Source organism: Rhinolophus ferrumequinum, chromosome 12 (genome assembly GCF_004115265.2).
Source record: "Rhinolophus ferrumequinum isolate MPI-CBG mRhiFer1 chromosome 12, mRhiFer1_v1.p, whole genome shotgun sequence".
Lineage (NCBI taxonomy): Eukaryota > Metazoa > Chordata > Mammalia > Chiroptera > Rhinolophidae > Rhinolophus > Rhinolophus ferrumequinum.
In genome coordinates this window covers 3,078,524-3,093,155 of record NC_046295.1, presented here as the reverse complement: position 1 = coordinate 3,093,155, position 14,632 = coordinate 3,078,524, and the positions used below count along the sequence as shown (strand labels likewise).

Genomic DNA, 14,632 nt, shown 5'->3' with positions numbered 1-14,632 from the left:
CCTGGTGCCAGGCAGCAGCCACTCGCCACAGATAACTAAGTGCTCCTGAACGGGGGTGTTCCAGCGGCGACACACACACCAGACTCCGAAGACTTAATACTGAACAGGGAACGTGAAACATCTCATTAAGAACATCAACATTCATTAGATGTTGAAATGATCATATATGGGGTATCTGGGGTTAAATAAAATATACTGTTAAAACGGATTTCATATCAATGGATGAATGTGAATGGATGAAGAAAATATAGCAAGGATGTCCATCCACTGAAGTGCTGTTTAGAACTTCAGTTTGGGAAAATAAAATAAGGTCTGCAGATGGGCGGGGGTGGATGACTGCACAATAACGAGAATGTTAATATCACCATGCTGCACACTTAAAAATTGTTAAAATGGTAACAGCATTATTCACAATAACCAAAAGGTGGAAACAACCCAAATGTCCATCAATGGATGAACAGATAAACAAAATGTGGTCCATCCGTAAAATAGAATACAATTCAGCCTTAAAAAAGACAGAAATTCCATGTGCTACACCATGGATAAAACTTGAGGACATTATGCTGAGTGAAATAAGCTAGAAACAAAAAGACAAATACTGTGTGATTCCACTTACGTGAGGTACCTAGAAGACTCAAATTGTTAGAGACAGAGAGTAGAACGGTGGTCGCCGGGGCTGGGGAGCAATGAGGAGCTATCGTTTAATGAGGACAGAGTTTCAGTTTTACAAGATGAAAGAGTTCTGGAGATGGATGGTGGTGATGTGAATGTCCTTAATGCCACTGAATTGTGGCCAGCACATGCACTAAAACTGGAACGATACAGAGAAGATTAACATGGCCCCTGCACGCAAATGATACACAAATTCATGAAGCGTTCCATATGTTTATAAATCCTCCTTCCTCCTATGTTAGTTCATGTAATAAAGTATTTTTTATTCTAAAGAAATAAAAGACAAAATAGTAAATTTTATGTTATGTAAATTTTACCCAATACAAACATTTCAACTGTTTTGAACAGTGACTGTGTCATCTTGCTCCTCCAGTGACTACTGAAGGTCAGTGTCAGTGTAATGGAAAGCAGTCTAGTAAGAGTATGGGTTCTGGGGTTCGATAGACAGGCTTCATTGTCTCCATTGTTTCTCAGCTGTGTGACCTCACAGTAAACTGTTCTCTACTCCTGAGTAGAGAACAGTTTACTGTTCCACAGCAAGCAATTCTCCAGTTTCTCGTGGACACCAACTGGGTGTACAACCATTGGACTCAATTCTGACACTAACGACCCAGAGTTTACGCAGACCCCATAGGTTAAGGGTCTAACAAACTGTCCCCACTGCAGATGCCAACTGTAAGTAGTGTGTCCCCGGGATAACTACACTTCTGTCCACCTCGGCTACAAATTGGGGGTTACAATGACCCCTTCCTTCAGTTCAATAATTTACAGTAATAGATCACAGTACTCAGGGAAACACGTTTACCGATTTATTATAAAGGATATTGTTAAGGATACAGATGAATGCCAGGTGAAGAGAAGTACATAGGGTGAGGTCCAGAAGGGTCTTGAGCACAGGATCTGCTGTCCCCAATGAGCTGGGGTGTGCTGCGACCCTCCTGGCACATGGATGTGTTCTTCAATCTGGAAGTTCTCTGGACTCCATAGTTCAGGCATTTTTATGCAGGCTTCATCATGTAGGCCACCTCTTATTAACTCAATCTCTTCTTATTAAAGGATTGAGATGCGGCTGAAAGTTCCAAGCTTCTAATCCTGGCGTGGTCTTCCTGGTGACCAGTCCCCCTTTTGAAGCAATCCGGGAGTCTACCCGGAGTCGCCTCATAGAACAAAAGACTCTCCTAGCACCCAGAACATTCCAAGGGATTTCAGAGCTCTGTGGCAGGGACCAGGAGCAGAGACCAAATATATCTTTCTTATTATGCCACAGGCCTTAGGAAAATGACTCACCCTCTGAACCTTAAGAGTGTTGTGTGGAATTTATAAGCCAAGGTTTACATAGTGCCTGATGCTGCTGGTGTGAAGACATATGATAACCACTGGAATCTCAAATCTTTGAAGGAATTATTATCACTTAATTCTCCTGCCAAGAGAAACTCACTCTTTTGATTGTTCTATAACTAATTTTCTTTAAAGTTTTGGATGCAATGCCCAAAACAATCTTGGAAGATTTATATTTCTCTGTTTGCCACTTACTACAAAGCTGCAGTAACCAAGAGAGCATGGTTACTCTTCATTATCTTTATCTGTGGCATATAGTTGAATGGAATAGAATTGAGAGTCCACACATAAGCCCTCATATTTATGGTCAGTTGATTTTCAATGAGGGTGCCAAGGCAACTCAACGGGGGAAAGAATAGTCTTTCAACAAATGATTCTGGGACATCTAGATATCCACATGCAAAAGAATGAAGTTGAATCCTTACTTCACATCATGTACAAAAAATAACTCAAGGTAGATCATGAACAAAAATATAACAACTAAAACCAGAAAACTCTTTAAAGAAAATATAGGAGTAAATCTTCACATCTTTGAGTTAGGCAACAGTTTGTTAGATATTACACCAAAAGTACAAGTGACAAAATGTAAAATAAATTGGACTTTATCAAATCAAAACCTTTTGTGGAGAGATGACGTCATAGGAATGGCGGCAGCGGGGCGCACTTTCTGAGTTCTCCTCCGGATCTTATTACAAACGGGACCTTAAACCCATCAAAGAACTCTTTGCTCATCACACAGAACACCTAAGAGACTCATGGAAGGATTACTTGAAGGTGCGCTAATTGGGCGAGCAGGGGAAGGAAGGAAGGAAGGGAGCGGAGTGAAAACGCACGGGCCTGCGACAGGGTCTTGGCAGGCGGCGGCGGTGGCGAAAACCACGGTGACACCCGCAGTTCCGGGCACACACGGGATCCCAGGGCGGAATGAAGAGCACAAAGACCAGGAGGTGGACTCTTTCCCTGCGTCCCACGGCTGATTTCTCCCGCCGGGAGGGCAGCTAGTGGGCCCTGGGGCGGACAAAGAACACAGACTCCATACCTGGGCCCCTCCCCCGCCCCGCTCTTCCAATCCTACCCCCGCCCTTCCAGAGACTTAAACTGGCCCCTGAACTGAGGAGTAGTGTCAGATTACAGAGGAGCCATAGTGCTCAGGCTCTGGGAAGACTGACAGGAAACTCTGACCCAGGGAAGAGGCTGGGAAGAGTGTGATTTTGGCTGGGCTAGGAGAGAAGAGACTCCCCCACCCCCAGCCACTACCTTTTCTGGCCTGCGGGAAGAGGGTGACGCGGCTGGGCTGGGAGAGAGAAGACCCCTCCATCACCAGCCCCCACCCTTTCTGGCCTGCCTAGGGGGGGCAAGTGCAATTGCGGAGACACTCCCAGGGATCAGCAGTAAGTGGCAGACGCAGCTCTGGGCTTTCAGCAACTCAGAAATCTCCCGCCCCCACCCCCCCCCCATACACACACATGCACTGAAGAAGTGCCCTAAGACTCAGGAGGACTGGACACGGGGCTGGTGGTGCTACTCTCAGTGTGCATATGTGCAGGCAAGGGCAGAAACTGCACTGACTTTGTAAAAGCTATCATCCAGACCCCTCAGGCCCATGCATTTAAATCTACAGTCCCAAAGTCACTCTGGGCACCAGGTGACCGGCTCTGCCTGCGCAATAAGCAGGGGGCTCTTTGGTACAGCAGAGGACAACCTGGACATTACTTGCCAAGACTGGCGCTGCTTTTTGTTTTGCTTTGTTTTGTTTAGTTTTGCTTTGTCTTTATATCTTTGATATCTTTGCCTGTCGAGTGGGGGTTATCGGGTGTTTTTACATGTGAATGTATTTGATTTTTTTCTTTGTTGTTGTTGTTGTTGTTGTTGTGCTTGGTGATTTGCTTTGTTCTGAAACTGCCCTACCAGGGCCCAGCTTAAGAGGCACAAGATTCAACATATCCAGAGGCCAACTCCAGACCAAACCAGAGTACTACCGGGTTTGACCTACAAGTCACACACCCAGAGGGAATTCTCTGCAGGCACTAGAGCCCATAGAGGCCAAACCACATTTAAGTGGTCAACCCTCACGCAGCAGAACGCCTTGTGGTGGGCAGAGCCAAGTCTCACAACGAGTCAGCCTAGGAGTTAACCCCACCTACTCACAAGCAAAAAGCAATTAAAGATCTTCTTGAACAGGACAATATACACAACACAAGAGTCACCTTTGGAGCACACGCAGAGGAGAAGAATGAAGTAGTGTAAATCAAATATAAAGATCACATACTACATAAGATAACCTAGCAAGAACTAAGAACTCTAGGGATCTACCTAATACATCAAACAAACACAGACAGTCAGCCAGAATGGGGAAACGAAGATACACGTCCCAAATAAAAGAACAGAAGAAACCTCCACAACTGGAACCAAATGAAGCAGAGGTAAAAAACCTTTCAGAGACAGAGTTCAGAACACTGGTGATAAGAATGTTTAAGGAGCTTAGAGAAGACATAAAGAAGGATGTAGAAATCATAACAAACAACCAGTTAGAACTAAAGAACACAATTACCGAAATTAAGAACTCACTTGAAGGAATTACCAGCATGTTAGATGAAGCAGAGGATCGAATCAGCGACTTAGAAGACAAGGTAGCAGAGATCACACAAACGGAACAACAGAAAGAAAAAAGAATAAAAAACAATGAGGATGGCTTAAGAGACCTCTGGGATAACATCAAGCGCAACAACATGCGCATCATAGGAATACCAGAAGGTGAAGAGAGGAAGCAAGGGATTGAGAACATATTTGAAGTAATAATGTCCAAAAACTTCCCCAACCTGATGAAGGAAACCAACATACAAGCCCAGGAAGTGCAGAGAGTTCCAACCAGGATAAACCCAAATAGGTCCACACCAAGACACATTATAGTTAAAATGGCAAAGCTTAAAGACAAAGAGAGTATCCTAAAAGCAGCAAGAGAAAGACAGAGGGTTACATACAAGGGAAATCCCATAAGACTGTCAAATGACTTTTCTACAGAAACATTGAAGGCCAGGAGGGAGTGGCAGGAGATACTCAAAGTGATGGAAAACAAAGGCCTACAACCTAGATTGCTTTATCCAGCAAGGCTATCATTTAAAGTTGATGGAGAGATAAAGAGCTTCCCAGAAAAGAATAAGCTAAAGGAATTTATTACCACCCAGCCAGCATTGCAAGAAATACTAAAAGGACTTCTGTAAATAGAACAAAGATCAAAACAACCTAACTACAAATTTAACAATGGCAATAACTATGTACCTATCAATAATCACTTTAAATATAAACGGATTAAATGCTCCAATCAAGAGACATAGGGTGGCTGACTGGATAAGAAAGCAAGACCCTTGTATATGCTGTATATAAGAAACTCACCTCAGAACAAAAGACACACACTGGCTGAAAGTGAAGGGTTGGAGTAAGATATTTCATGCAAATGGAAATGAGAAAAAAGCTGGAGTCGCAATACTTATATCTGACAAAATAGACTTTAAAATGAAGAACATATTAAAAGACAAAAATGGGCACTATATAATAATAAAGGGATCGATCCGACAAGAGGACATAACCCTAGTAAACATCTATGCACCCAACATAGGAGCACCTAAATATATAAAACAGGTACTGACTGACATAAAGACAGAGATCAACAGTAACACTATCATAGTAGGGGACTTCAACACACCTCTGACAACAAGGGACAAGTCTTCCTGACAGAAAATCAATATGGAAACAACAGCCTTAAATGACACATTGGACCTCTTGGATTTAATCGATATTTTCAGAACATTTCACCCCAATGCTGCAAAATACACGTTCTTCTCAAGTGCACATGGAACATTTTCCAAGATAGACCATATGCTAAGCCACAAAACAAGTCTTGATAAATTTAAGAAAATTGAAATCATACCAATTGTCTTCTCTCATCACAATGCTATGAAATTAGAAATGAACTACAGGAAAAAAACTGGAAGACACACCAATTCATGGAGGCTGAATAACTTATTACTAAATAATGAATGGGTCAAGCAGGAGATCAAGGAAGAAATCAAAAGATATCTCGAGACTAACAAAAATGAAAACACGACGACCCAAAATCTATGGGATGCCGCGAAAGCAGTCCTAAGAGGGAAATTCACAGCTTTGCAGGCCTACCTCAAGAAACAGGAAACATCACTAATCAACAGTTTATCTTCACACTTAAGGGATCTGGAAAAAGAACAGCAAAATAAGCCCAAAGGGAGCACAAGGAAGGAGATAATAAAGATCAGAGCAGAAATAAATGAAATAGAAACCAGAAAAACAATACAAAAGATCAATGAATCCAAGAGTTGGTTCTTAGAGGGCTGGCCCGGTGGCTCAGGCGGTTGGAGCTCCATGCTCCTAATTCCGAAGGCTGCCGGTTCGATTCCCACATGGGCCAGTGGGCTCTCAACCACAAAGTTGCCAGTTCAATTCCTCCAGTCCCGCAAGAGAAGGTGGGCTCTGACTCCTGCAACTAAGATTGAACATGGCACCTTGAGCTGAGCTGCCTCCCCGATGGCTCAGTTGGTTGGAGCACGGGCTCTCAACCACAAGGTTGCCAGTTCGATTCCTGGACTCCCTCAAGGGATGGTGGGCTCCGCCCCTGCAACTAAGATTGAACACGGCACCTTGAGCTGAGCTGCCTCCGGGATTGCTCAGTTGGTTGGAGTGCGTCCTCTCAACCACAAGGTTGCCGGTTCAATGCCCGCAAGGGATGGTGGGCTGTGCCCCCTGCAACTAGAAAACGGCAACTGGACCTGGAGCTGAGCTGCGCCCGACACAACTAAGACAGAAAGGACAACAACTTGAAGCTGAACGGCACCCTCCACAACTAAGATTGAAAGGACAACAACTTGACTTGGAAAAACAGGCCTGGAAGTACACACTGTTCCCCCAATAAAGTCCTGTTCCCCTTCCCCAATAAAATCTTTAAAAAAAAAAAAAAAAAAAAGAGTTGGTTCTTAGAGAAGATAAACAAAATTGACAAACCTTTAGCCAGACTCATTAAAAAAAGAGAGAGAGGACCCAAATTAATAAAATCAGAAATGAAAGAGGAGAAGTGACAACGGACACCGCAGAAATACAAAAGTTTTAAGAAATTACTATGAGCAACTATATGCCAACAAATTTGACAATCTGGAAGAAATGGACAATTTTCTAGAGGTGTACAACCTTCCAAGGCTAACTCAAGAAGAAACAGAAAACCTGAATAGACTGATTACCACCAGGGAAATTGAATCAGTAATCAACAATCTCCCAACAAACAAAAGCCCTGGACCAGATGGCTTTACAGGTGAATTTTACAAAACTTTCAAAAAAGAATTATCACCTATTCTCCTCAAGCTCTTCCAAAAAATCCAGAAGGAGGGAAGACTCCCAAACACTTTTTACGAAGCCACTATCACCCTGATCCCAAAATCAGACAAAGACACCACAAAAAAAGAAAACTATAGGCCGGTATCTCTAATGAACATAGATGCAAAAATCCTCAACAAAATATTAGCGAACAGAATTCAGCAATACATTAAAAAGATCATACACCATGATCAAGTGGGATTCATCCCTGGTATGCAAGGGTGCTTCAACATCCGCAAATCAATTAATGTGATACACCACATTAACAAAATGAAAAATAAAAATCACATGATCATATCAATAGATGCAGAAAAAGCATTTGATAAAATCCAACAGCCATTTATGATAAAAACCCTTAAGAAAGTGGGGATAGAGGGATCATATCTCAACATAATAAAGGCCATATATGACAAACCCACAGCTAACATCATACTCAATGGGGGAAAGCTAAAACCATTCCCCCTAAGATCAGGAACAAGGCAAGGTTGCCCACTATCTCCGCTTCTATTCAACATAGTGCTGGAAGTTCTAGCCACAGCAATCAGACAAGAAAAAGAAATAAAAGGCATCCAAATTGGTAAGGAGGAAGTAAAATTATCATTATATGCAGATGATATGATACTATATATAGAGAACCCTAAAGACTCCACCAAGAAGCTATTAGAGCTGATAGATGAATTTAGTAAAGTAGCAGGATACAAAATTAATATTCAGAAATCATTGCATTTGTACATACCAATAATAAAACATCAGAAGGAGAAATTAAAGAAACAATCCCATTTACAATTGCTCCAAAGACTATAAAATACCTGGGAATAAATTTAACCAAAGAAGTAAAAGATCTGTACTCAGAAAATTATAAGACACTGAAGAAAGGAATGAAAGAAGATATAAATAGATGGAAACACATATCATGTTCATGGATAGGAAGAATTAATATAGTTAAATTGTCCATACTGCCTAAGGCAATATACATATTCAACGCAATTCCTATCAAACTACCAACGTCGTTTTTCACAGAAATAGAACATATAATCCTAAAATTTATATGGGACCATAAAAGACCCCGTATAGCCTCAGCAATCTTGAGAAATAAGAACAAAGTGGGAGGTATAACAATACCTGATTTCAAATTATACTACAAGGCTACAGTAATCAAAACAGCATGATACTGGCATAAAAACAGACACATAGATCAATGGAACAGAATAGAGAGTCCAGAAATAAATCCATGCCTATATGGCCATTTAATCTACGACAATGGAAGCAAGAATGCACGATGGGGTAAAGACAGTCTATTCAATAAATGGTGCTGGGAAACCTGAACAGACACATGCAAAAAAATGAAGCTGGACCACCTCCTTACACCATATACAAAAATAAATTCAAAATGGCTTAAAGACTTAAATGTAAGATCTGAAACCATAAAATACTTAGAAGAAAATATAGGAAGAAACTTCATAGGCATTACCCGAAGTAAGATTTTTACTGATATATCCCCTCGCGCGAGGGAAGTAAGAGAAAAAATTAACATGTGGGATTATATCAAACTAAAAAGTTTTTTCACAGCAAAGGAAACTATCAATAAAACAAAAAGGGATCCTACTGAATGGGAAAAGATATTTGCCAATGATATATCTGATAAGGGATTAATATCACAAATCTATAAAAAACTCACTCAACTCAACTCCAAAAAAACAAACGACCCAATTAAAAAATGGGCAGAGGACTTGAAGAGACATTTTTCTAAAAAGGACATACAGATGGCAAAGAGACATATGAAGAAATGCTCAACCTCACTAATCATCAGAGAAATGCAGATAAAAACCACAATGAGATACCACCTCACCCCACTCAAAATGGCTATCATCAATAAATCAACAAACAACAAGTGCTGGCGAGGATGTGGAGAAAAGGGAACCCCGTGCACTATTGGTGGGATTGTAGATTGGTGCAGCCACTATGGAAAACAGTATGGAGGTATCTCAAAAATCTGAAAATGGAACTACCCTATGATCCAGTAATTCCACTCCTAGGTATCTATCCGGAGAAATCCAAAACTCCAATTCAAAAATCTTTATGCACTCCTATGTTTATTGCAGCACTATACACAATAGCTAAGTCATGGAAACAACCAAAATGCCCATCGGTAGATGACTGGATTAAGAAACTGTTGTACATTTACACAATGGAGTATTACGCAGCCATAAAGAAGAAAGAAATCTTACCATTTGCAACAACATGGATGGACCTAGAGAACATTATGTTAAGTGAAATAAATCAGACAGAGAAAGAGAAGTACCATATGATCTCACTTATATGCGGAATCTAAAGAAAAGAATAAGTGAATGAACTAATCAGAAACAGTTTTGGAGACAAAGAGGAAAAACTGAGGGTTGCTAGATGGGCGGGGCGTGTGGGGGTAAAGGGGAAGGTGAGGGGATTAGAAAACAATCAGTAACCACAAGATGGCCACGGGGTTTGAAAATTAATCTGGGGAACGTAATTTAGTGGTAACCAGAGGGTAAGGGGGTGGGGGGTGGGAGATGAGGGTAAGGGGGATCAAATATATGGTGATGGAAGGAGAACTGACTCTGGGTGGTGAACACACAATGTAATTTATAGATGATGTGATACAGAATTTTACACCTGAAATCTATGTAATTTTACTAACAATTGTCACCCCAATAAATTTAAAATAAATAAATAAATAAATTTAAAAACAAAACAAAACAAAAACAAAAACATATTTAATCCAAAAAAAAAAAAAAACCTTTTGTGCTGGAAACAATATCATCTAGAAAAAGAAGACAACCCATAGAATGAGACATGATCATATATCTGACATGTAAAAAATATTTAATATATAAATGTATATATGTTTATATCTAATAAGGGACTTGTATTCAGAACATATAAAGAGTTCTTAACAATAAAAAACAAACTATCCCATTTTAAAAGAACAAAGGATTTAAGTAGACAATTCTCCAAAGAAGATATACAAATAGCCACCAAGATGAGAAGAACATCATTAGGTCCTAAGGAAATACAAGACCAAGCCAAATGAGATACCACTTGACACCCACTAGGATGGCTAGAATAAAAAAGACGGACAATAACAGGTGTTGGTAAGGATGTGGAGAAGTGGGAACCTTTATATATTGCTTGGAAGAACATTCATATATTTATATATATTACTTGGAAGTTTGCACAAGCCTGTGAAATTGTGCAGCCACTTTGGAAAATAATTTGGCAGTTCTACAAAATGTTAACTGTACAGTATGACGCAGCCATTCTACTCCTAGATGTCTACTCAAGAAAAATGAAAACATATATGTACATGAAAACTTGTAAGCAAATGTTCATGGCAGCATTATTCATAATAGCCCCAGAGTAGAAACAATCTAAATTCCACCAACTGAGGAATTAATAAATAAAATGTGATATGTCCATTCAATGAGATATTTGGCTATAAAAATGAATGAAATACTAATACATGCAAAACATGGTTGAACCTTAAGGGCATTGTGCTAAGTGAGAGAAGCCAATCACAAAAGATTGTACGATTCCATTTATACGAAATGTCTAGAATAAGCAAATCTATAGAGAGAAACTACGTTCGCGGTTGCCGAGGGTTTGAGGTGGGAGGGAGGGGCATGTCTGGTAATGGAAAGGATCAGAGGCTTCTTTGAGGGGGCACAAAAATGTGTAAGGTTCGATTGTGGTGATGGTTGCACACGCTGTGAGTATACTAAAACAGAATGCATTATACTATTTAAATGGGTGAATTGTGTGCTAGATCAGTAATAGCTCGATAAAATTGTTTTTAAAATGATAGAACAAAGAAGGCTACATTTAACTTTGAGGTGCAAATTCTTCAGAATGTTTCACGTTTCCTTGGCCTCTCAGAATTCCCTGGACAAAAGTCCCCCCCTCGCCTCCTTTGCTTTCTCTCTGTGTGAAGATGTGCTCAGGCACACAGGTGACCCCACTTTGTTCTTTATTCTTCAAGGGGTTTTCTTTTCTGTTGTCATTTTTATCTCATTTGTCTTACTACCATGTTCTGAATATAGCCAAGGACTCTGGAGCTGAGATGTGTTTCTGCTCAAGTCTGACTTCTGACTGGAGGAGTCTAATAAAAACCCTGTTAGAAATGCATAGAGAGTGAGCTGAAACCAACCTGAAAATAAGGATCAGAAGGACGTCTCCTGTGACTGAAAAACAAAATACACAGACTTCAGAACATGGATTTTAGTGACACTGATTGAGTGGCTCAAACGGCCTGTTTTGGATTCCTACTAGCTTTGGGATAATTAATTTTATTCCTAAGTGAATCCTGGGCGAGTAAATCATTTACTGTCTGCGAAACAGTACTGGCTAACTGCCACATCTTTGAAGTTCTAAAATTGCTTGTAAAGTTTATGTTTACTCTTTTTTTTCAGTACACCACTCTGGACCCTGCCAACACTTTTTCAGCTGGATAATTCGGTTACCCTTGATTAATTGCCAGCAGGTCCCAGCTAATTTTTTCAAGGAGTAATTTTTTTTTTTAAGATTACCCAAGCAATGGAAAATCACCTGGGGGTAGAATAAAACATCAAAATACTAACCATGATTTTTAATTGTCATTTCTGAAATTTTCTAGATTTAAAAATTTTTAATGAACATTGGTTATTTATATGATAGAAAAATAATAAAAGCAAGACTGTAGGCATGGCTCCCAGGGTCTGCTTTAACTTTGGTTTCTGCTTTGTGTGAATTTTGTTTCTGTACCACTCCTTTACAATTTTCAGATCTGAGTTTATTCCAGGCTACTAGAGAGCTTTAAGACACGAGCCAGAGCTTAGGGGACAGTAAGACAAGTTATTGAGCAGGACAGCCCCTCAGAGAGGTCAGGAGGACAGCAAGCAATGAAGTGAGGCCCTACTCAGACACAGACAGAAACACGCAGAGGTAGCATGGACCAACAATTTTGAGAAGATGTTAATTAGAGATGCGCAGGCTGACATGTTGGAAGGGCAAATGAGGAAATAGAGGCAAAGTGCTTCTAGAACAATTCAGTGCCCTTATGAAGGCAACACTGAGCCTCTGACCAGATGCATTTTGTAGCTGCCTTGAAAGGTACTGAGAAAATGCTCTCAGATTGGACACAATCTCTTTTCTGTAGTACCCAAACTCCTGAGCCAGGCCAAGGAGCACAGTTTCTCTTCCGACTGGCACACCAGCCAGTTTTTTCTCTGTTGACTCTCAGTCCATTCCTATCTTCTGCGCTCTCTTCTGTGGCTAAAGGGATGGAAGTTTGCAAACTCTATGTCCTAGACACATTGCCAGCTGGCTTCCTGATGAGCCATGGTTGGGAGGTGAGAGGGAAAGGGAAGAAAAAGGCCCTTTTGTTCTGCTGCTGGCAAAATCTTTACACTGGGTCAAATAGTGTTCCCCCCAAATTGATGGCAACCCAGAATCTTTGAATATGACCTTATTTGGAAATAGGGTCTTTTAGATGTAATTAAGTAAGTTGGGGTCATACTGGATTAGTGTGGGCCCTAATCCAATGTGTCCGGTGCCCTTCCATAAAGAGGGAAATTTGGACTCAGAAACACACAGGAAATCGCCATGTGACAACAGAGACAGAGATGGGAGTGATACCAAGGAACGCCAAGGAGCACCGCAATACCACAAGCTGGAACAGGCAGAAAGGATCCTTTCCCAGAACATTCAGAGGGAACGGGCCCTGCTGACACCTTGATTTCCGTCTTCCGCCCTCCAGAACTATGGGAAAACTGTTTCTTGACACCACCCTGATGGTGGTGCTTTGTGATGGCAGCCTCAGGAAACTCACACAGCCTCTCATAGCAGCATTTTCACACCCAGCACTCCAGCTGCAACTCCAGATGGCCTCACTCAGCAGAACTAGGGAGATTTCAACACCAGCCGCTGGACTGTGGGCTCCTGGGCCCCTACACGGTGGCATCGGCAGCTCAGGACAGCCTCCAACCCATCGGGGACCAGGAAGTAGCAGCATCCTGGTCTTGGGAACACCCCTCCTTACAGGTGAAAACTGAAGTTCAAACAGCCAAGCTGTCATCAAGAGCCTCCAGGCAGAAGGAGCGGACGTGCATGCAAAGTGAAAGCTCTTTCCACCTCAACACACTGCCTCTTAAACACTGGATACAAAGGGGTTCACCCGCAGTGTGGGCTGCAAACACTCACATCTCAGAAACCCGCAGTGCTGCTAAGAAGTTAGCATATGCTTGTGATCGTGCAGTTATCCAAGCACTGATGTAACATTTATTGACAGACATTTTGCTAGATGCTTGGGCCCCCCAGATGAATTGTTTCCATTTCTGCTTTTGAGATGCTCATGGATTAATTGAGTTGGTGATTGCAGGGACTTCACTAGTCCCTAAAATCAAGCCAATATGTAAAGATGAATGCGGTTCACCAAGTATTCCCAACTGTCATCATGGGGCACACGGTAGGATGGCACTTCCTGTGCCCTCTTGACAGGTGGCCCATGTGACTGCTTCTGGTGAGCAGAGTGACTGTCTCACCAGAGCATGTCACTGTCAGAGTGAGAGCCTCCAGGGCCTCCCCCTTCTCCTTGACAATGGCAACATTTCAAGCAGTAGCTACCCCCTTACCTTGGTGACTGAGTGAGTGATCGCCACAATGAACAAAGTCCCTGTTAGCCCATTGTGAACATGCACTATGAGCAAGAAAAACCATCTTCTGTATGAAGGGGCTAAGGCTTGGGCTACTTAGCACTGTAGCACAACCAGCATATTTGACTGACTCAACTAGTATCAGTACCTGCTTTTTAGACACCTATAGTTCTGTAAAGGAAAATGTTCGTGTACATGTAAATAAGGGAGTCAGTAAACATTGTGGTCACTGGCACAGCAGTCTGGTGGAGAGAATGGGATAGCATTGCAGGATCAGTCAGGAAACTTCTAGAGGAAGGTCTCACTCAGTCAAGCCAAGGACGCTGATGCATGGACCACCGCCTAGGACACCGGTGATGGATGCCAGGACACAGTGTGGGGAGAGTACTGCCCTGCCATGGGTGGAGCTGGAGACTATCTTCAGGGCTGGGAGAAATCTCCTGGGGAGCAGCATTTGACGTGGGTCTCAACAAGCAAGGCAAGAAATGAGCCAAAGGGGAAAGCACATTGCACTTCATCTTTTAGGATAAATATCTCCATTGTCTAGCATGGTGCTTATAACA

The 14,632-nt window shown here is 41.7% G+C and overlaps 1 pseudogene; it reads left to right on the top strand.

Moving 5' to 3' along the window:
• The first annotated feature begins 789 nt into the window (after positions 1-789).
• LOC117032591 (uncharacterized) lies at positions 790-888 on the top strand (annotated as a pseudogene).
• The last annotated feature ends 13,744 nt before the right edge of the window (positions 889-14,632 follow it).